This window comes from Heterodontus francisci, chromosome 25 (genome assembly GCF_036365525.1).
Source record: "Heterodontus francisci isolate sHetFra1 chromosome 25, sHetFra1.hap1, whole genome shotgun sequence".
In the NCBI taxonomy this organism is placed as follows: Eukaryota; Metazoa; Chordata; class Chondrichthyes; order Heterodontiformes; family Heterodontidae; genus Heterodontus; species Heterodontus francisci.
This window is the reverse complement of record NC_090395.1, coordinates 22,398,951-22,422,033: the sequence shown is the minus strand read 5'-3', so window position 1 is coordinate 22,422,033 and position 23,083 is coordinate 22,398,951.

Below are 23,083 nucleotides of genomic sequence, written 5' to 3'. Positions count from 1 at the left end.
TCAATGTGAGAATGACCTATTTATTCCTACTTTCTGCTTGTTAATCAATCCTTAATCCATACCAGTATATTACCTCCTTTCCCATGTGCTTTAATTTTGCTAACCAACCTCCTATGGGGGTCTTTATCAAAGACCTTCTGAAAATCCAAGGATACTATGTCCACCGACTCCCCTTTATCAATTCTGTTAGTAACATTCTCACAAAACTCCAACAGGTTTGTCAAACATGATTTCCCATTCAAAATCCATGTTGACTATGCCCAATCAGATCATTATTATCCAAGTGTCCATTTATCACATCCTTTAGAATAGATTCTATCATTTTCCTCACTACTGATGTCAGGTCTGCAATTCTCTGTTTTCTCTCTCCCTCCCTTCTTAAATAGTGGGGTGACATTTCCTATCTTCCAATCTGCAGGAACCATTCCAGAATCTAGAGAATTTTGGAAGATGATCACCAAAGCATCCACTATCTCCACAGCTACCTTTTTAACAATCTGGGATGTAGAATATCAGGTCCTAGGGACTTATCAACCTTCAGCCCCATTAATTTCTCCAATACAACCTTCTTACTAATACTAATTTCCTTCAATTACTCATTCCCCCTAATCCCTTGGATCTCTAATTCTGGGAGATTTCTTGTATCTTCCTCAATGAAGACAGACACAAAGTCATCATTTAGCTTCTCTGACATTTCTCTATTCCCCATTATAAATTCTCCTGACTCTGCCTGTAATGGACCCACATTTGTCTTAGCCCAAAGTTTCCTTTTTACATACCGATAGAAGCTTTTACAGTCTGTTTTTCGAGACTTGACTATTCCAATACACTCCTGACCAGCCTCCCACATTCTACCCTCCTTAAACTTGAGGTCATGCATATCCCTGCTGCCCGTGTCCCGACTCGTGCCAAGTCCCGTTTACCTATCGCAACCTTTGTTCAATGACCTACACGAGCTCCTGGTTAAGCAATGCCTCGATTTTAAAGTTCTCATCCTTGTTTTCAAATCCCTCCATGGCCTCATCCCTCCCTATCTCTATAACCTCCTCCAGTTCCACAACCCTCTGAGATATCTGCACTCCTCTAATTCTGGCCTCTTGAGCATCCCCGATTTTAATTGCTCCACCATTGGTGACCGTGGCTTCAGTTACCAAGACCCCAAGCTCTGGATCCCCTCCCTAAAGCCCTCCGCCTTTCTACATGTCTTTCCTCCTTTAAGATGTTCCTTAAAACCAACCTCCTTGACCATGCTTTTGGTTATCTGCCCTAATATGTTCTTAAGTGGCTCTGTGTGAAATCTTGCGTTATAATGTTCCTATTAAGCAATGGGCTGCTTTTTACATTAAAGATGCTATATAAATACAGGTTTTTTGTTTTATTCATTCATGGGATGTGGGCGTCGCAGGCTAGGCCTGCATTTATTGCCCATCCCTAATTGCCTTTGAGAAGATGGTGGAGAGCTGCCTCCTTGAACCGCTGCAGTCCATGTGAGGTAAGTACACCCACAGTGCTGTCAGGAAGGGAGTTCCAGGATTTTGACCCAGCGACTGTGAAGGAACGGCGATATAGTTCCAAGTCAGGATGGTGTGTGACTTGGAGGGGAACTTGCAGGTGGTGGTGTTCCCATGCATTTGCTGCCCTTGTCCTTCTAGTTGATAGAGGTCGCGGGTTTGGAAGGTGCTGTCTAAGGAGCCTTGGTGCATTGCTGCAGTGCATCTTGTAGATGGTACACACTGCTGCCATTGTGCGTCAGTGGTGGAGGGAGTGAATGTTTGTAGACGGTGTGCCAATCAAGCGGGCTGCTTTGTCCTGGATGGTGTCGAGCTTCTCTGCCATTTCTCTATTCTCCTCCATTATAAATTCCCCTGACTCTGCCTGTAATGGACCCACATTTGTCTTAGCCAAATGTTTCCTTTTTACGTACCCATAGAAGTTTTTACAGTCTGTTTTTATGTTTTATGCTAGTTTACATTCATATTCTATACTTCCTTTCTTTATCAGTTTCTTGGTCCTCCTTTGCTGTATTCTAAAATCCTCCCAATCTTCAGGTTTACTACTATTTCTGGCAACTTCATAGACTTTTTCTTTTAATCAGATACAATCCTTAACTTCCTTTGTTAGCCACAGTTGACTGCCTTTACTTTTGGGGTTTTTATGCCTTGAAGGAATGTAAACAGCAATAACTTGCTCACCAATGCTTGGTTTGTGTTCTGCCAGGGCCACTCAGCTCCAGGCCTCATTACAGCCTTGGTCCAAACATGGATAGAAGAGCAGAATTCAAGAGATGAGGTGAGAGTGACTGCCCTTGGCATCCAGGCAGCATTTGACCGAGCCTGGCATCAAGGAGCCAAGCAAAATTGAAGTCAATGGGAACCAGGGAGAAAACTCTCCACTGGTTAGAGTCATACCTAGCACAAAGGAAGATGGTTGTGGTTGTTGGAGGCCAATCATCTCCGCTCCAGGACATTGCTGCAGGAGTTCCTCAGTGTAGTGTCCTAGGCCCAACCATCTTCACCTGCTTCAACAATGACCTTCCCTCCATCATAAGGTCAGAAGTGGGGATGTTCGCTGATGATTGCACAATGTTCAGCACCATTCTCAACTTCTAAGATACTGAAGCAGTCCATGCCTACATGCAGCAAGACCTGGACAACATTCAGGCTTGGGCTGATAAGTGGCAAGTAACATTCATGCCACACAAGTGCCAGGCAATGACCATTTCCAAAAAGAGAGAATCTAACCATCTCCCCATGACATTTAACAGCATTTCTATCGCTGAATCCTCTACCATCAACATCATGGGGGTTACTATTAACCAGAAACTTAACTGGACCAGCCATGGAAATATTGTGGCTACAAGAGCAGGTCTCTGGCTGAGAATTCTGCAGCGAGTAACTCACCTTCTGACTCTCCAAAGCCTGACCACAATCTACAAGGCACAAGTCAGGAATGTGATGGAATACTCTCCACTTGCCTGGATGGGTGCAGCTCCAACAACACTCGAAGCTCGAAACCATCCAGGACAAAGCAGCCTGTTTGATCTGCAGCCCATCACCACCTTAAACATTCACTTCCCCATCGCCGTTGCACAGTGGCAGCAGTGTGTACCATATACAAGATGCACTGCAGCAACTCACCAACGCTCCTTCGACAGCACCTTCCAAACCTGCGATCTCTACCATCTAGAAGGACAAGGGCAACAGATGCATGGGAACACCACCACATGCAAGTTCCTCTCCTAGTCACACACCATCCTGACCTGGAACTATATTGCCGTTCCTTCACTGTCACTGGGTCAAAAACCTGGAACTCCCTTCCTAACAGCACTGTGGGTGTACCTACCTCACATGGACTGCAGCAGTTCAAGAAAGTGGCTCACCACCATCTTCTCAAGGAAAATTTCGGGATGGGCAACAAATGCTGGTCTTGCTAGTGATGCTCACATCCTATGGACAAATAAAAGAAAATCCTTTTAATTCTGCTCTGTATGGTCTCTATTGAGATCACATCCTTCCTGTATTGTGGTAACCAGAACTGTACACAGCCCTCTAGCTATGGCCTAACTAGTGTTTTATACAGTTTCAGCAAAACCTCCCTTCTCTTATATTCTATGCCTTTGCTAATCAAGGAAAGTATTCTGTATGCCATCTTAACCTTGTTATCTATCTGTCCTGTTGTCTTCAGGGATCTGTGGACATGCCACTTTTCCGCAAACCTGACAGTCCGTTTATATCTTACTGCATTCTACAGCTTTCGTCCTCACTATCAACCACATCCTATTCAAGAAAGGAGGGAGAGTGAAAACCGAGAATTACAGACCAGTTACCCTGATATCAGTCATTGGGAAAATGCTGGAATCTATTGTTAAGGAAGTTTTAATATATTTTGACAACCATAGTTGATCCGACAGAATCAACATGGTTTTATGAAAGACAATTTGCATTTGATAAATTTATTTGAGTTTTATTGAGGATGCAACTAGCAGGGTAAATAAAGGGGAACTAGTAGATGTAGTATACCTGGATTTCCAAAGGTCATTCGATAAGGTGCCACATAAAAGATTAATACCCAAGACTCACAGAGTTGAGGGGAATTAGTGAGCACGGATGGAGGACTGGTTACCACATCTGGAGTACTGTGAACAGTATTGACCTCCTTTTATTTATTTAGAGATACAGCACTGAAACAGGCCCTTCAGCCCACCAAGTCTGTGCCGACCAACAACCACCCACTAATCCTACATTAACCCCATATTCCCTACCACATCCCCACCATTCTCCTACCACCTACCTATACTAGGGACAATTTACAATGGCTAATTTACCTATCAACCTGCAAGTCTTTGGCTGTGGGAGGAAACCGGAGCACCCGGCAGAAACCCATGCGGTCACAGGGAGAACTTGCAAACTCCGCACAGGCAGTACCCAGAACTGAACCCGGGTCGCTGGAGCTGTGAGGCTGCGGTGCTAACTACTGCGCCACTGTGCCTCCCTTATTTAAGGAAGGATGTAAATGCATTGGAAGCAGTTCGGAGAAGGTTTACCAGACTAACACTTGGAATGGATAGGCTGTCTTATGAGGAAAGGTTGGACGGGCTCGTCTTGTATCCATTAGAATTTAGAAGAGTAAGAGGCAACTTGATTGAAACATTGGATCCTGAGGGGCCTTGACAGGATGGATGTGGAAAGGATGTTTCCCCTTGTGAGAGAATCTAGAACTGGGGGTTGCAATTTAAAAATAAGGGGTCTCCCATTTAAGACAGAGATGAGGGGAAATTTTTTCTCTGAAGGACGTGAGTCTTTGGAACTCTTTTCCTCAAAAGGCAGTGGAAGCAGAGTCTTTGAATATTTTTGAGGCAGAGGTAGATAGATTCTTGACAATCAAGGGGGTGAAAGGTTATTGGGGGTAGGTGGGAATGTAAAGTTCAGGTTAGTTAGATCAGCCACGATCTTACTGAATGATGGAGCAGGCTCGAGGGGTCAAGTGGCCTACTCCTGCCCCTCGTTCCTATGATTAATAGACAGGAAGCAGAGAGTAGGGATAAACAGGACATTTTCAGGTTGGCTGACTGTAAATAGTGGAGTGCCGCACAGATCCGTGCTGCGGCCTAAGCTGTTTACAATCTATATTAATGACTTAGATGAAGAGACAGAGAGTAACATTTCCAAGTTTACTGACAATATAAAGCTGAGTGGGAATGTAAGCTGTGAGGAGGACAGAGACTGCAAAGAGATATAGATAGGTTATGTAAGTGGGCAACAATGTGACAGATGGAGTTGTCGTGCAGACCCCCACCTGCCAAGAATGAGGCATATTAATTTTGTCATATGAACATTGATTTTAAACTGTTGCTGGAGTGAAGAAATGACTTGTTTGAAGATCACCAGACACTGGGCTGGAAGGACATTTGCATACTAAGAGACGCTGCTTGTGGAGACAAAGGACTAATCCCTGTTCCAATTAACCCAAATAGATTTTGATCACCAGACATTGAAGTGTAAGGAAGCGCATTCCAGAGACTGCTAAGGTACAATCCACAAACCTCGAAGGAGAGACTGTTCCAAATAAGGAACTAGTCACATAGCTAACCCGTTGGACAACCTGTTTTTTAAAAATTGTGTCACAGAGAAAGAATCAGAAGGCTGTTTGAACTGGAATCTGGAACAAGTAAGTCTCTCTCCTGGCTGTCTCTCTCTCACTTTCTCCCCAAGCCACCGGACACACGGAAGACACGTAAACCTCAAGAGAGAAAAGACTCCTACATCAGAACAAGTTGAAGCGTGAACTGGGCACCAAAGAATTGCAAGACTTACTGGCAACCAAAGGCTCAACATTGAACTCAAAGGACTGTTACTACCAGATATTGCATCAAACTTTCCCCCTTTATTCCTTCTACTTTTTCTGTCTCTATCTGTGTGTGTGTTTATTGTGTATGCATGCTAGCGTGGTCACATCGCATATTTGTAGTCTTTAACCAGATTAGAGTTTAAGATTAATAACCTTCTACTTTCTTCTTTAAATCTAAGGAAACCTGTTTGATTTCTTTGCCTTACAATTGGAGCAGTGAACAAGGATTCACTAAGGGAGAGTGTCATGCAGGCCCTCACCTGCCAAGAATGAGGCACATTAATTTTGCCACATGGACATTAAATTTCAAATTTTTGCTGGGAAGAGAAGGCCTGTGACAAGGGGTTGCCAGGCCCCTGGCTGGAAAGACATTTTTGCATATTAACAGACAGTGCTTGGAACAAAGGAGCTATTCCCTGCTCCAATACAATCCATAAACAGATGTGGTCAAACCAGTTAGTCACATGACTAACCTGCTTGGCAGTCTGTTTTTTTTTTCTGAATTTTAGAGTTTGAACTGAGTCTGCAGAAAGCTATTTGCTCCTGGATTGAAAATGCCTCTCTTGGCTGGCTCGCTTTTCTGTCTGCTCCCACCTTTTTCTCACAGAACTCCAAAACCCACTGAAGACACATGAACCCCAAGAGAGAAAAGTCTCCTCCAGTGAACAAAGTTTAAGAAGAATACTTGGCCCCAACGAAAAGCAAGATCTACCTACTAGCAAGGACTCTACAGTGAACTCGAAGCACAGTAACAAACAAACTCTCTTCAGAGATTGCTTCAACCTTTTCCACTTTATTTTTCTTCTGCTCTTTTCTGTCCCTATCTGCATGTGTGTATCGCATATGCATGCTAGCGTGGGCATGTCGTGTATCTGTAGGAGCTAACCAAATTAGCGTTTAAGTTTAACAACTTTCAACTTTTCTTCTTTAAACCTAAGAAAGCCTGTTTGCGCTGGTTTCTTTGCATATAATTGGAAAGCGGTGAACAAGGATTCACCAAAGGGGAGCTAAAAACACGGTGTGTTTAAAATTAAACCCTGTTTCAGTAAGACCAGATGAAGGCCTACTGGGAAGCCTAGACCTCTTTCTCACCTGGTCGTAACAGAATTGAAAAACAATGTTTTTTTAAAAGGCGTAAATGTTGATTTTCAGAGAGACTTGTGTTTACTCGTGTCAGGAACACAGGAGGTTAGCATGGAAGTACAGCAAGCAATTAGGAAGACAAATAGAATGCTCACTTTTATTGCAAAGGGATTGGAGTACAAGAATAAAGAAGTCTTGCTACAGTTGTACAGGGCTTTGGTGAGACTACACCTGGAGTACTGTGCAAAGTTTTGCTCTGCATATCTAAGGAAGGATATACTTGCCTCGGAGGCAATACAGCAAAGGTCAACTAATTTGGTTCCGAGGATAAGAGGGTTGTCCTAATGCGAGGCTGAGTAAAATTGGGCTTATGCTCTCTGGTGTTTAGAAGAATGAGAGGTGATCTCTTTGAAATGCACAAGATTCTGAAGGGCTTTATAGTGTAGACACAGAGTTTTTTTGCCTTGGCTGGGGAATCTAGAACATGGGAACACACAGCTGTCACTGTGTGTCGGTGGTGGAAGGAGTGAATGTTTAAGGTGGTGAATGGGCACTTGAGGGAAATAAACTTGCAGGCTATGGGGATAGAGCAGAAGAATGATACTGACTGGATTGCTCTACAGAGAAGTGGCATGGAATCGATGGGCTGAACGGCCTCCTTCTGTGCCATTCTGAATCTATGGGGCGAATCTTTAAACAGCCACAGAGGCAGGACCAGAGGTGAATGGGCCTGTAATATCCTGACACCGGCCGGCGTGCTGATCTCCCACATGGTCCCGCCTCTAGGCCATTTTCATTTTAGGAGGAGTCAGGTGATGATGACTACCGCCCGCAAGTGGCAGGTAGTCTATTAGGCCAATTAAAGTCGGGTGAAATTCCGGGTCCTGACCCCAGAACAAAAATCCAGCCCAATGATTCTATGACTGATTTACCTTTAAGTAACTATTTCCAGTCCACTTTTGCCAAATGACACCTCAGCTTAGTAAAATTGGCCTTTCCCCAATTTAAAATTTTACTCTTGGTCCAGCTTTGCCCTTTTCCATACCTACTCTAAAGCTAACTGAATTATGATCACTACTACCAAAGTGCTCTCCCACAGATCTCCTTCCACCTGCCCAGCTTTATTCCCTAAAACTAAGTCCCAGAACTGCCTCTTCTCTCGTTGGGCTGGCTAGTACTGGCTTGAAAAGTTCTCCTGAATGCATTTTAAGAATTCGCTGTCCTCTGTACCTTTTACACTGATTTTAATCCCAGTTAATATTAGGGTAGTTGAGATCCTCTACTCTTACTGCCCTGCTGTTTCTGCACATCTCAGCTATTTGTCTACATATTTGCTCTTCTATTGCCTTCTGACTCTTTTGAGGTTTATGGTTTACTCCTTTGTGTGATTTCCCCTTTTATGTTTTTCAGTTCAACTCATATGGCCTTATTTGATGCTCCTAGTAAATCATCCCTCCTCCAGCTGTGATTGTTTGTTTCTTTAACTAATATTGTCATACCCCACTTCTTTTTCTCCCCCTTATATCCCTCCTGAAAACCCTTAACCAGGAATGTTGAGCTGCCATTCCTATCTTTTTTTTAAAGCTATGTTTCAGTAATAGCTATAATATTATACTGCAAGTGTCTATCTGTACCCTCAGCTCATAGACCTTATTCACTAGACTACATGCACTGAAGTATGTACCACGAATCACTGAACAACTCCTCTGTTGTCTATTTTCTAGACTTTGGTTTCTCTGCATACTAATTTTCTATTTTCCATTTTCAGCTTTGCTTCTCCTCCTTCTGAATCTACCCTTAGATTCCCATCCCCTTGCCAAGCTAGTATAAATCTTCCCCAACAGCACTAGAAAACCTCCTTCTCACAATACTGGTCCTGGCCCTGTTGAGGTGCAACCCATCCAGCTTGTACAGGTCCCACCTCCCCCAAAAACTGGTCCCAATGCCCCAGGAAACTAAAGCCTTTCCTCCTGCACCATCTCTCCAGCCACACATTCAGCTGCACTATTCCCCCTATTTCTGTACTCATGGCAACAGGAGTAATCCGGAGATTACTACCTTTTGAGGTCCTACTTTTTAATTTCTTTCCCAGCTCCCTAAAATCTGCTTGCAGGACCTCATCTGTCTTTCTACCTATGGCGTTGGTACTGATATGGACCATGAACTCTGGCTGTTCACCATACACCGCTCCCCGCCACCACCACCCCCCCCCCCCCACCCCTCAACCTACCCTGCCTCAGTGTTCTGCAGCCACTCTGTGGATCACCTTGACCCTGGCACCAGGGAGGCAACATACTATCCTCAAATTTCGTCTGAGGCCGCAGAAATGCCTTTATGCTTCCCTAACGTTATTGCTTTCCTGACCTTCCTCCTACCAACCCCCCGTACAGTTGAGCCACTGATGGTGCTGTGGACTTGGCTCTCCTGTACTCCCCGGGAACCATCATTCTCACCAGTATTCTGAATATCGGTTAGTGGGCGAGATGCACTCGGGAGACACCTGCACTACCTGCCTGGTCCTCCTTGACTGTCTGGTGATCATCCATTTCCTCTCTACCTGCACATTCTTAAGATGCAGTGTGACCACTTTTGAAACGTGCTTTACATGGAGCTCTCAGCCTTGTGGTTGCACTGGAGTGACACCAGTTTCTGCTCAACCTTCAAAACCCAGAACTTGAGCTCCTCCCAGCTGAAGACACTTCCTGGACATGTGATTGTCAAAATCACAAGAAGCCACCGATGGTGCTGTGGACTTGGCTCTGTGGAGTTTCTATATGGCACAGGATATGCATTTAATCGGACTGAAGTGCCCTTTCATGCCTCTATTTATTAGACTAACCTAATTTCTTAGTTTAATGCATTGCCCTAACATAGAGAAAAAAGGACAATGGTAATACTCACTAACCAATCACCGACCTGCTGTCCTTGACATCACTCCCTTGATTTTATTTTGTTGTTTTTGGTCTAGCTGAATATATACTGCCGCCTCCACTCAGCTCCGCACTCTGTCCCGGGCCTTCTCTCCTGCTCTGTTTATGCTCTTGCTGCCTCCTCTCAGCTCCGCACTCTGTCCTGGGCCTTCTCTCCTGCTCTGTTTATGCTCTTGCTGCCTCCTCTCAGCTCCGCACTCTGTCCCGGGCCTCCTCTCCTGCTCTGTTTATGCTCTTGCTGCCTCCTCTCAGCTCCGCACTCTGTCCCGGGCCTCCTCTCCTGCTCTGTTTATGCTCTTGCTGCCTCCTCTCAGCTCCGCACTCTGTCCCAGGCCTCCTCTCCTGCTCTGTTTATGCTCTTGCTGCCTCCTCTCAGCTCCGCACTCTGTCCCGGGCCTCCTCTCCTGCTCTGTTTATGCTCTTGCTGCCTCCTCTCAGCTCCGCACTCTGTCTCGGGCCTTCTCTCCTGCTCTGTTTATGCTCTTGCTGCCTCCTCTCAGCTCCGCACTCTGTCCCGGGCCTTCTCTCCTGCTCTGTTTATGCTCTTGCTGCCTCCTCTCAGCTCCGCACTCTGTCACGGGCCTTCTCTCCTGCTCTGTTTATGCTCTTGCTGCCTCCTCTCAGCTCCGCACTCTGTCCCGGGCCTCCTCTCCTGCTCTGTTTATGCTCTTGCTGCCTCCTCTCAGCTCCGCACTCTGTCCCGGGCCTTCTCTCCTGCTCTGTTTATGCTCTTGCTGCCTCCTCTCAGCTCCGCACTCTGTCCCAGGCCTCCTCTCCTGCTCTGTTTATGCTCTTGCTGCCTCCTCTCAGCTCCGCACTCTGTCCCGGGCCTTCTCTCCTGCTCTGTTTATGCTCTTGCTGCCTTCTCTCAGCTCCGCACTCTGTCCCGGGCCTTCTCTCCTGCTCTGTTTATGCTCTTGCTGCCTCCTCTCAGCCCCACACTCTTTCCCGGGCCTTCTCTCCTGCTCTGTTTATGCTCTTGCCGCCTCCACTCAGCCCCACACTCTGTCCCGGGCCTTCTCTCCTGCTCTGTTTATGCTCTTGCTGCCTCCTCTCAGCTCCACACTCTGTCCCGGGCCTTCGCTCCTGCTCTGTTTATGCTCTTGCCGCCTCCACTCAGCTCCGCACTCTGTCCCGGGCCTTCTCTCCTGCTCTGTTTATGCTCTTGCTGCCTCCACTCAGCCCCACACTCTGTCCCAGGCCTTCTCTCCTGCCCTATTTATGCTTTCACTACCTCCACTCAGGTCTGCGCTCTCAAAGGGATGACAAAGGAAATTGATAGGATAGATATGGAGAATTTATTTCCTCTGATGAAGGAGTCCAGAACAAAGGGGCATAACCTTAAAGTTAGGGTTAGGCTGTTCAGGAGTGAAATCAGGAAGCACATTTTCACACAAAGGGTAGTGGGAAATCTGGAATTCTCTCCCCCAAAAGACTGCAGATGCTGAAGCTTTCCAGACTGAGATCAATAGATTTTTATTGGGCAGGTATATCAAGGGATATGAATCAAAGGCAGGTGGATGGAGTTAACAGACATTTATCGGTCGGGGCATAGAGTATAAAAATAGGCAAGTCCTGTTGCAGCTGTACAGAACTTTAGTTAGGCCACACTTAGAATATTGCGTGCAATTCTGGTCGCCACACTACCAGAAGGACGTGGAGGCTTTGGAGAGGGTACAGAAGAGGTTTACCAGGATGTTGCCTGGTCTGGAGGGCATTAGCTATGAGGAGAGGTTGGATAAACTCAGATTGTTTTCACTGGAACGACGGAGGTGGAGGGGGCGACATGATAGAGGTTTACAAAGTTATAAGCGGCATGGACAGAGTGGATAGTCAGAAGCTTTTTCCCAGGGTGGAAGAGTCAGTTACTAGGGGACATAGGTTTAAGGTGAGAGGGGCAAAGTTTAGAGGGGATGTGCGAGGCAAGTACTTTACACAGAGGGTGGTGAGTGCCTGGAACTTGTTGCCGGGGGAGGTGGTGGAAGCAGGTACCATAGAGACGTTTAAGATACATCTTGACAAATACATGAATAGGATGGGAATAGAGGGATATGGACCCCGGAAGTGCAGAAGGTTTTAGTTTAGGCAGGCATCAAGATCGGCGCAGGCTTGGAGGGCCGAATGGCCTGTTCCTGTGCTGTACTGTTCTTTGTTCTTTTTTTCTTTTTATTTCAGCCATGATCTAACTTTTTTTAAATTTTTTCATGGGATGTGGGCATCACTGACAAGGTCATCATTAGTTGCCCATCTCTAATTGTCCTTGACAACTAAGTGGCTTGCTAAGCCATTTCAGAGGACAGTTAAGAATCAACAACATTGCTGTGGGTCTGGAGTCACATTTAGCCCAGACCAGGTAAGGACATTAGTGAACCACATGGGTTTTTACAACAATCAATGATAGTTTCATGGCACCATCACTGAGACTAGCTTTCAATTCCATATTTTTTTTTTTGAACCAGCTGCCATGATGGGATTTGAACCTGTGTCCCCAGGGCATTAGGCTGGGCCTCTCGATTACTAGTTCAGTGACATTACCACTACACCACTGTCTCCCCTGAATGGTGTAACAGGCTCAAGCAACTGAATGGCCTCCACCTCATCCTATGTTCAAGAACCAGAAAAATAATTCTGCTCTGGTTCTCCCTATGGGGAAATAATTAAACAGTGACATCAGGAATGTACCCATCAGTAGTCAGGTCTGGAGTGTTTTAATACATTAAAGGCACTATATGAATGCAAGTTGTTGAGATCTGGAGTGTGACAAACACTTTCCAAACTTTCATACAATATTCTGGTTTGCTAACTGATATTCATCTGCCTGCTGTACAAGGTATTTTGAAACTTGTCCATTAATGTGAATTTTGACAAGCTTTGTTTCCTACTTTTTCTTGAACTCTGAATTGTAATCTCTCCTTCACCTCTATCATCCCGTCTCGCCATGTCTTGTTCACATCATGCCATATCTATTATTTTACTTTCCCTCTGTTATTCTCTCTCCCTCTCATCACTGTCTTTGTCAGCTCATTTTCTTCTTCATTTTCCCTTATACCCTCTCTCTTCTTTTTCCTTTTGCCTTCCTCATCCTAATTCTCTCTTTTTTTTCTCCTTCCCGCACTCCCTATTTCCCTCATTTTCTTTCTCCTTCCTTGTATTACTCCCATTGCCTCACTCCATCTCTTTACCATTCCTTTTCTCCCTGTCTCTCTAGTTTTCTCTCTGCCTGTTTTTAACCTCTCGCTTACTCTCTCATTGTCTCTCATACCTTCTTCCCACTTTCTTCTCTTCCCTCTTGCTTTCACTCATTCCATCTGAGGATAATTTTCACCATCATCCTCTGGATGGCAAACTGATGAAGGGAATTGCCTGCCTGTTATAGAACGCTCCAGATTTTTATCAAGGTTCCATCCAGGAGGATAGATATAAGGTCCTGTGACACAATTTGAAGAAAAACAGGAGTTCTCCCAGCTTCCTGGCTAATATCATCCCTCTCTCATGCAATACAAAAAGAACAGTATATCTGGTCTTCTGTCTTCTGTTTGTGGTAGCTCATTGCTGTGCCATCCATTGTGCTACGACTGACACATATATGAATCCCCGGGTTATGGCTCGAGGCTGACCTTACTCCCAGAGAGACCATCTGTTCATGCAGCCCAGCAACAGGACTTTGCTACAGAACGCACACCAATGAATCTATTAGCCCATTGTTCCCAGAGGCTAGCCCCATGGTTACCAACAGAAGTTGAACCACTTCTGGGAATAGTTAGGTCGTTCATCTAGAACAGCAGAAGGAGCTGGGTTCATTACCCCCTGCCCCTTCCTCAACTACCACCATCTTGTCCCTTTGGCATGAATTCCTTATACGCTGACATGATTCAACGTGATGTCAGTGATCGGACCATTGTAATTTCTGTGCATGGAGGTTGCGGGGGGTTATGACAGATACAGATATTAAGTACCAAAAAGCAACTTGCATTTATATGGAGTCTTTAACTCAGTAAAACATGCCACGTTGCTTTAGAGGAGCATAATCAGACAAAAATTGACACCAACTCAAAGAAGGATATGCTAAAACAGGTGACTAAAAGCTCAGTCAAATAAGCCTCTTAAAGGAGAGAGAGGAGGGGAGGTTTGGGAACAGGATTCCAGAAATTAAGGCCTAAATGTTTGAAGGCATGGCTGCTAATGGTGCAGCAAAGGAAGGGTGAGATAGACAAGGGGCTACCGCTGGAGGAACGCGGAGTTCTCGGAGGATTGTAGTGCACAGACTGGCTCCTGTGCCTATCAGGGTTGAACAACTACCTGAGAAGGGAAGCAACTATTCTGGCTGTGCAAGATTCTTGTTCAGAATGCACAATAGGAATCTATGGCTGGCAGGTAATGGGTTAATTTCAATAAACCAAGCACCAGAAACATTAAAAAATATTAGCCATCTCTCAACAGTGACATTTATGTGCCACATGACCATTACGTCTGAAGGTTCAAATCCATGTTTATGGTTGGAGTGAGGTGACGACTATCCCTTAAGTTGTATTAAGTGATGTCAGTGCTTTTACAAGTGTGCAATATCCAGAATTGCACAGACCACAGATACCCGTAATATCTGATAGATGTTTACATGACCCTGTAGATATCTGGGATGTACCATTACGTTGGAGCTGAGATATATCTTATTTCAGTTTTATTTTCCCTTGTATTCCAGCTTCACTCCTTTTCTTCCTGGGCTGTGGTTGCAGACTCCGCGCCTCACCCCCATGGCCAATCTTTGTGTACAGGCCTAGACTGCAAGGACTGACAGACTATTCACTCTTGAAGGGAAAGTCACAACAGAGCCCAATCGTATTCTCACTCGATGCTCACACGCAAGTGTTTTCCTTCGGTCGTTATTGGATACTAGTTGGAACATTGACTTATTTGCAGGCTCTTTGGAGCTCAGAGGAGACTGAAGTCAATTGCAATCTCCATAAACTTGAGCTTATCCAAAACTCTGCTGCCTGTACCCTAACTCTCTCCAAGTCCCATTCATCCATCACCTCTGTGCTCACTGACCCACAATGGTTCCCGGTCTAGCAACACCTCTATTTTAAAATCTCATCATGTTTTCAGATCCCTCCATGGCCTCACTCCTCCCTATCTCTGTAACCTGCTCCAGTCCTATTACTCTCGCAGGTGGACATAAAAGATCCCATAGCCCTATTTTGTAGAAAAGTAGGAGAGTTCTTCCCGGTGTCCTGGTCAGTACTTACCACTCAACAACATCACTAAAACAGATTAGTCTGTGTTTGCCTGTTTTATATATAAGTGCATGTGTGTACATATCTGTGAACACATATGTCTGTGCATGTTATGCATGTGTGTACATGATGTAAATGACTCCATGTGTACGTATGTTAATAATGAAACCATTGGCCACGATGGAGATGTACCCGATTAAGAGCAGCATCTTCAGAAGAGGAGGAGAGGAAAGAGATGGAAATAAATCATCAATCCAAAGATAATGGGTATAATCAGGTGGGATAGTGGCTGGGGGGACCCTGCCACCTTCCTGCCTCCGTTGAAATTAAGTCCAGGGCGGGAAGGCCTGTGAACAACCTTCCCACCTGCCGCCAATTGAGGCCCGTAAGTGGGCAGTTAATCCCCAATTAAGGGTCTCATCCCGCCGCCGGTGGGTGGGCTGCCTGTCACAGCACAGGAAACACGACAAGAAAAACCATGCAGGTTGCTTGCTGGCTCCGGAAGTGGTGGAGGGTTCCCTTGTTAAAAGGCACAGTGCCTGAACAAGGGACCCGGCATTGAGAAGGTGGGAGGGCCCACTGGGAGCCATACCTCTGCCCTTTCTGCCGAACCCGCCTACAACCCCCTCCCCCATGACCTCACCCGCGAGACCTCTCCCACCCAGACCTACCAGTGGCCTGGGTCCAGTGCCACTCCTCGGCATTGGATGGGTGCTCTACTGGCAGAGCCGCTGCCTTTCTAATTGTCACTTGATTCGATGGGCCTCCCATGGAAGGGGTGACGTGGGGTTTCCAGCAGCGCTTATGCCGGATGTCGAGACTCCCATTGCCTGGATAAAATCCCAGCCAATGAGTTTAATTCCCACCAGGGACCTTATTTAATAAATCCATTAATATGGGGATTAGTTGTAAAAACCCAACTGGTTCACAAATGTCCTTTAGGGAAGGGAACCTGCCACACCTCTCTGGTCTGGCCTACTTGTAAGTCCTGTTCCATTATTAATGCCCTCAGGGCTACTTGGAATGGGCAATAAATACCGCTTCATATCTCAGAAAAAATATGAAATATAAAAAATAACTTCTCCTTCAGTGTGCTTTACTGTTTCAGTGTCTTAAGGTCACACTCCTCCTGTCAGTGTATTCAAGGTTCAGGGAATGAAGTGGGACTGAGAAACTTGCGCAGTGTTTTATTGTTGAGGGGGAGTTGTTGTCTGGGAGATCTGTTGATTGTAAAATGTGTAACATTTGAATCTTTTCTGTTTGTGATTTCAAAAGCTAATGACGGCAAAGAGTGAGTGAGTTTGGTTAGAAGTATTCAGATTAAATTGGATCCTAGCTCCCTTGTATTCAGGGCAGAATGTTATCATTAGGGATAATTAGCAGGAACTGAGAGATGCAATTTATATTCTTCCATAACTCACTCCTTAACAACCAGCCCAGCTAATTACCCTTCATCTACTGCTCTGAAAGTGGTGATTAACATTTAATTTTTCATTGCTGCCTCTACATTGCTGGTTCATAGATATTAAGTTTTACACTGAGAGAAAGTGTTTCCAAGTTCCTGAATCAGTCCATTTAAAACAGTTATTAGAGCACAAAAGAGGGAATGCTGTTGCACAGAAATGGGATTGTTGTATTTTCTTGGCTCCAATACCCTGCTATCCTTCCCCTCTGCTCATGAATCCCCATGGGGAGACGGCGGCGTAGTGGTAATGTCACTAGACTAGTAAATCAGAGCCCCAGGCTAATGCTTATTTAGTTTAGAGATACAGCACTGAAACATGCCCTTCGGCCCACCGAGTCTGTGCCGACCATCAACCACCCAATTATACTAATCCTACACTAATTCCATATTCCTACCACATCCCCACCTGTCCCTATATTTCCCTACCACCTACCTATACTAGTGGCAATTTATAATGGTCAATTAACCTATCAACCTGCAAGTCTTTGGCATGCGGGAGGAAACCGAAGCACCCGGAGGAAACCCACGCAGACACAGGGAGAACTTGCAAACTCCACACAGGCAGTACCCGGAATTGAACCCGGGTCGCTGGAGCTGTGAGGCTGCGGTGCTAACCACTGCGCCACTATGCTGCTCTGGGGACATGGGTTTGAATCCCACCACAGAGATGGTGGAATTTGAATTCAATTAATAAATCAGGAATTAAAAAGTTAGTCTAGTGGTGATCATGACACCATTGCCAATTGTTGTAAAAACCCATCTGGTTCACTAACGTCCTTTAGGAAATCTGCCGTCCTTACCTGGTCTGGCCTACATGTGACCCCAGATCCACAGCAATGTGGTTGACTCTTAAATGCCCTGTGAAATGGCATAGCAAGCCACTCAGTTGTATCAAGCCGCTACAAGGACTGCAGCGATTCAAGAAAGCAGCTCACCATCACCTTCTCAAGGCTGACCTAGCCAGCGACGCCCACATCCCCCAAACGAATTTTAAAGAAGTAAGTGCAGCGAGTGTAAATTGTGAAAGGAACAGACACACAGAGATGGATAGAGGAGTGAAGATGAGCAAGCCAGGTACAGCACCAGGCATACCTAAAAATGAGGTGCCATCCCGGTGAAGCTACAACTTAGGACTGCATGCAAAACAGCAGAAGCAGCATGCTATAGACAGAACTAAATAACCAATGTATCAGATCAAAGCTGTGCAGTCCTGTGACATTCAGTTTTGAATGGTGGAGGACAATTAAACAACTAATGGAAGAAGGGGGTCTCCTCTTCAATGATGGGAGCACAGTGTGTGAGTGCAAAAGACAAAGCTGAAACATTTGCAACCATCTTCAGTCAGGAGTGCCAAGTGGATGATCCATCTCGGCTTCCTCCTGAGGTCCCCAGCATGACAGATGCCAATATTCAGCCAATTCAATTCATTCTATGTCATAAGAGATGGCTGAATGCAAAGGCTATGGGTCCTGACAACATCCCGGCTGTCCTGCTGAAGGTCTGTGCTCCAGAACTAGCTGCGCCCCTAGCCAAGCTGATTCAATACAGTTACAGCACAGCATCTACCTGACAATGGGGAAAATTGCCCAGGTATGTCCCATCTACAAAAAGCAGGACAAATCCAATCTGGCCAATTGTCCAATTAGTCTACTCTCAATCATCAGCAAAGTGATGGAAGGTGGTGTCGACAGTCCTATCAAGTGGCACTTACTCAGCAATAACTTCCTCACCGATGCTTGGTTTGGGTTCTGCCAGGGCCACTCAGCTCCAGCCTTGGTCCAAACATGGAGAAAAGAGCTGAACTCAAGAGGCGAGGTGAGAGTGACTGCCCTTGTCATCAAGGCAGCATTTGATCAAGTGTGACATGAAGGAGTCTGAGCAAAATTGAAGTCAATGGGAATCAGGGGGAAAACTCTTCACTGGTTGGAGTCATACCTAGGGAGATGTGGTTGTTGGAGGCCATTCATCTCAGTCCCAGGACATCACTGCAGGAGCTCCTCAGGGTCGTGTCCTAGGCCCAACCATCTTCAGCTGCTTCATCAATGGCCTTCCTTCCATCATAAGGTTAGAAGAGGGGATGTTCACTGATGACTGCAAAATGTTCAGCACCATTCACAACTCCTCAGATACTGTAGTAGTCTGTGCCCACATACAGCAAGACCTGGACAACGTTCAGGCTTGGGCTGATGTGTGACATGAATGTTACTTGCCACTTAAGTGCCCCAGGCAATGACCATCTCCAACAAAAGAGAATCTAACCATTTTCCTTTGATATTCAATGGCATTACCATCATTGAATCCCCCACCATCAACATCCTGGGAGTTACCATTGACCAGAAATTTAACTCGACCAGCCATACAAATACTGTGGCTACAAGAACAGGTCAGAGACTGTGAATTCTGCGCTGAGTAATTTATCTCCTGACTCCCCAAAGCCTGACCATCATTCACAAGGCACAAGTCAGGAGTGTGATGGAATACTCTCCACTTGCCTGAATGGGTGCAGCTCCAACAACACTCAAGAAGCTCAACACCACCCAGGACAAAGCAGCTCACTTGATTGGCACCCCATCCACCACCTTCAACATTCACTCCATTCATCGCCAGTACACAGTGGCAGCAGTGTGTAGCATCTGAATTATGAAGTAAAACTGGAAAAACTTGTACGTCTTGGCCTTGAAAGGAGACATCATCTGAGAGATAACCTAACACCTGATGGTATGGGACAAGCTAAACTGTAACAGGGCAAGGGCCACAGGTTCATACTAGATACAGTGCAGAAGTTAGGAAGTGATGAACGGACTACTGGATAGAGTAGAGGAAGAGAAAACACTTGAATTATTGAATAACAATTGGATCTGCAATGGGGCTTTTGAAGGATCACTTGGGACAGCTGGCTGGAGCTGAGTCACTGAGGTTCTATCTTGGAAACATAAAACACCCATTCAGTATCGAGCTCCTGATTTTAAACTATTTCTTCTGGATATGAAAATGAGGTTTGGAAGAGTGTTTACTAACTGTTTGAAGGGTATTTACCTCCCAAGCATGTTACACCTACCACATAGAATGATAGAATGATACAGCACAGAAGGCCATTTGGCCCATCATGCTTGTGCTGGGAGGAGACACATCGGTATATGCTGCCATACGTCATTCACACAGTAAAAATGACACACGTTAGTGAAGAACATTTAGTGAAATAGCTGATATATATTAATGGCCTAGACCTTGGTGTAGAGGGCACAATTTCAAAGTTTGCAGATGATACGAAACTTGGAAGCATTGTGAACTGTGAGGAGGATAGTGTCAAACTTCAAAAGGACATAGACAATTGGTGGAATGGGCAGACAAGTGGCAGATGAAGTTTAATACAGAGAAATGTGAAGTCATTCATTTTGGTAGGAAGAACATGGAGTGACAATATAATAATAAAATAAAGGGTACAATTCTAAAGGGGATGCAGGAGCAGAGGGACCTGGGTGTATATGTGCATAAGTCATTGAAGATAGCAGGACAGGTTGAGAGAGAAGTTAATAAAGAATACAGTATCCTGGGCTTTATTAATAGGGGCATAGAGTACAAGAGCAAGGAAGTTATGTTAAACTTGTATAAGACACTAGTTTGGCCTCAGCTGGAGTATTGCGTCCAGTTCTGGGCGTCGCACTTTAGGAAAGATGTGAGGGCATTGGAGAAAGTACAGAAAAGATTTACGAGAATGGTTCCAGGGATGAGGAATTGCAGTAATGAAGATAGATTGGAGAAGTTAGGACTGTTTTCCTTGGAGAAGAGAAGGCTGAGAGGTGATTTGATAGAGGTATTCAAAATCATGAGGGGTTTGGACAGAGTAGATGGAGAGAAACTGTTCCCACTCATGAAAGGATCGAGAACGAGAGGGCACAGATTTAAAGTAATGGGTAAGAGAAGCAAAAGTGACATGAGGGAAAACTTTTTCATGCAGTGAGTGGTTAAGGTCTGGAATGCACTGCCTGAGAGTGTGGTGGAGGCAGGTTCAATTGAAGCATCCCAAAGAGAATTAGACAGTTATATGAGAAGGAAGAATGTGCAGGGTAACGGGGAACAGGCGGGGGAATGGAACTGAGTGAATTGCTCTTTCAGAGAGCCAGTGCAGACACGATGGGCTGAATGGCCTCCTTCTGCACTGTAATGATTGTGATTCTGTGGTTCTTTAAAAGAGCTATCCAATCAATCCTACTCGCTTGCTCTTTCCCCATAGCTTTGCGATTTCTTTCCCTTCAAGTTTTCATCATTTCTCTTTTGAAAATTATTGCTAAATATGTTTCTACCATCCTTTCAGGTAGTGCATTCCAAATCACAATAACATGTTGCATAAAAATTGTGTCCCTCTGGTCGTTTCTGGTTCTTTTGCCAATTACCTTAAATCTGTGTCCTCTGATTACCAACCCTTCTGCCACGAGGGACAGTTTCTCCCTATCTACTCTATCAAAACTCTTCATGAGTTTGAAAACCTCGATCAAATTTCCCTTTAACCTTCTCTGCTGTCAGGAGAAGAACCCCATTTTCTCAAATCTCTCCAAGTAACTGAAGTCTTTTATCCTCGGTACTATTCTGGTAAATCTTCTCTGCACCCTCTCTAAGTCCTTGATATTCTTCCTAAAGTGTTGTGTTCAGAATTGGCCAGACCACTCAGCTGATAACTAAATAGTGTTTTATAAAGATTGAGCATACCTTTCTTGCTTTTGTACCCTATATTGTATTTATAAAGCGGTCTATGTCCTAATGGAATCTGTTACTATCCTCCTCATTGTTTACTGCATTTGAGTTTTGTGCCATATGTGAACTTTGAAATTAAGCCCTGTTACTCATGTCCAGATCATTAATATATATCAAAAGGAGCCCTGGGGGACACCACTGTAGACTTCCCTCCAGTGTGAAAAACAACTGTTCACCACAACTCTCTGCTTTCTGTCCCTTAGTCAATTTCAGATCCATTCAGCCACTGCCTCTTTAATCTCATAGGCTTTACTTTTACCTTCAAGTCTATTATGTGCTAGTTTATCAAATGACATTTGAACGTTCATATATACAGCACAACCCTCATCAACTCTCTTTGTTACCTCATCAAAAAACTCAATCAAGTTAGTCAAACATCATTTAATTTTAATAAGTTCATGCTGGCTTTCATTTATTAATATGTATTTTTTCAGATGACAATTGATTTTGTCTCTGATTATTGTCTCTAAAAGTTTCCCCATCACTGAAGTTAGGCTGCCTGCCTTGTAATTGCTGGGTTATCCCTCTCTCCCATTTTTGAACTGCGATATAACATTTGCAATCCTCTAGTACTCTGGCACCACTCCCGTATCTTAGAAAGGTTGTGGCCAGTTTCTCTGCAATTTCCACCCTTACTTCCCTCAGCAACCTAGAATGCATCCCATCCAGATCAGATGACTTTTCTACTTTTGAGAGCACTGCCAAACTTTTAAGTATTTACGTATTTTTATCTTATCTAGTTTCTCCACTACTTCCCCTTTTGTGTCATATCTCAAATTACTCAGATATAGTATTATTTTCAGAAATAAATGTATAATTTGCATTTGAATGAATAAATGGATAATAACTGGTTCCACCACCTCTTTAAAGAATGTGTTCCATAGATTTACTGCTGAAATATTCTTTCCACAGATTAGTTTTGAATTTATCCCCTCTTCAAGTATGGGTCATGTTCTCTGATTCTACAGTTCTAGCCAAGATGAAACAGCTTGTTATGGTCAATGATTAAGTCCCACTCTGACCTGAGGAAGGGTTTTTAAACCGGATTATTAACCCATCTAGAAGCATCTGTGGAGAGAGAAACAGTGTTAACATTTCAGGTCAGTGACCTTTCATCAGAACTTGTTTCATCAAACGTGAATTCTGTTTCTCTCTCCACAGATGCTGCTAGACCTGCTGAATATTTCCAGCACTTTTTGTTTTTATTCCAGATTTCCAGCATCTATAATATATTGCTTTAGTGTTGTTATTAACTGGTCTGTTCGCAACACAAAGGTTGTGTCTTGCCAGTGTTTGCAGTTTTAATTCTTTGATCTGTAGAAATCTTTCATTTGAGAGGTAAAGGTAGCAAGAGATATGGAGCAGTGGAGTTGAGGTGTAGATCAGTTATGATCTAGTTAAATGATGGAGCCAGTTTGAGGGGCTGAATAACCCCTTCCTGTCCCTATATCACTTCCCCTCAATAAATGAGCAATGTTGGTGAGGAATGGGGGCTGAGGGGCAGATGATCAGCCTACCACCACTTCAAGCAGTGAGAAAAAGTTGGGGAGGGGGTGTGCAACCTCTGGGTTGCGAGCTGCAGAGTAAGCAGTAGCTGCAGTGCTGATCAGAGAGAGGGTGCAGGAGGTGCTCAGAGTGGGTGAAGGAGGTGCTCGGAGGGGGTGCAGCTGGTGCTCGGAGGGGGTGCAGCTGGTGCTTGGAGGGGGTGCAGGAGGTGCTCGGAGGGGGTGCAGGAGGTGCTCGGAGGGGGTGCAGGATAAGAGGTGGTCGGAGGG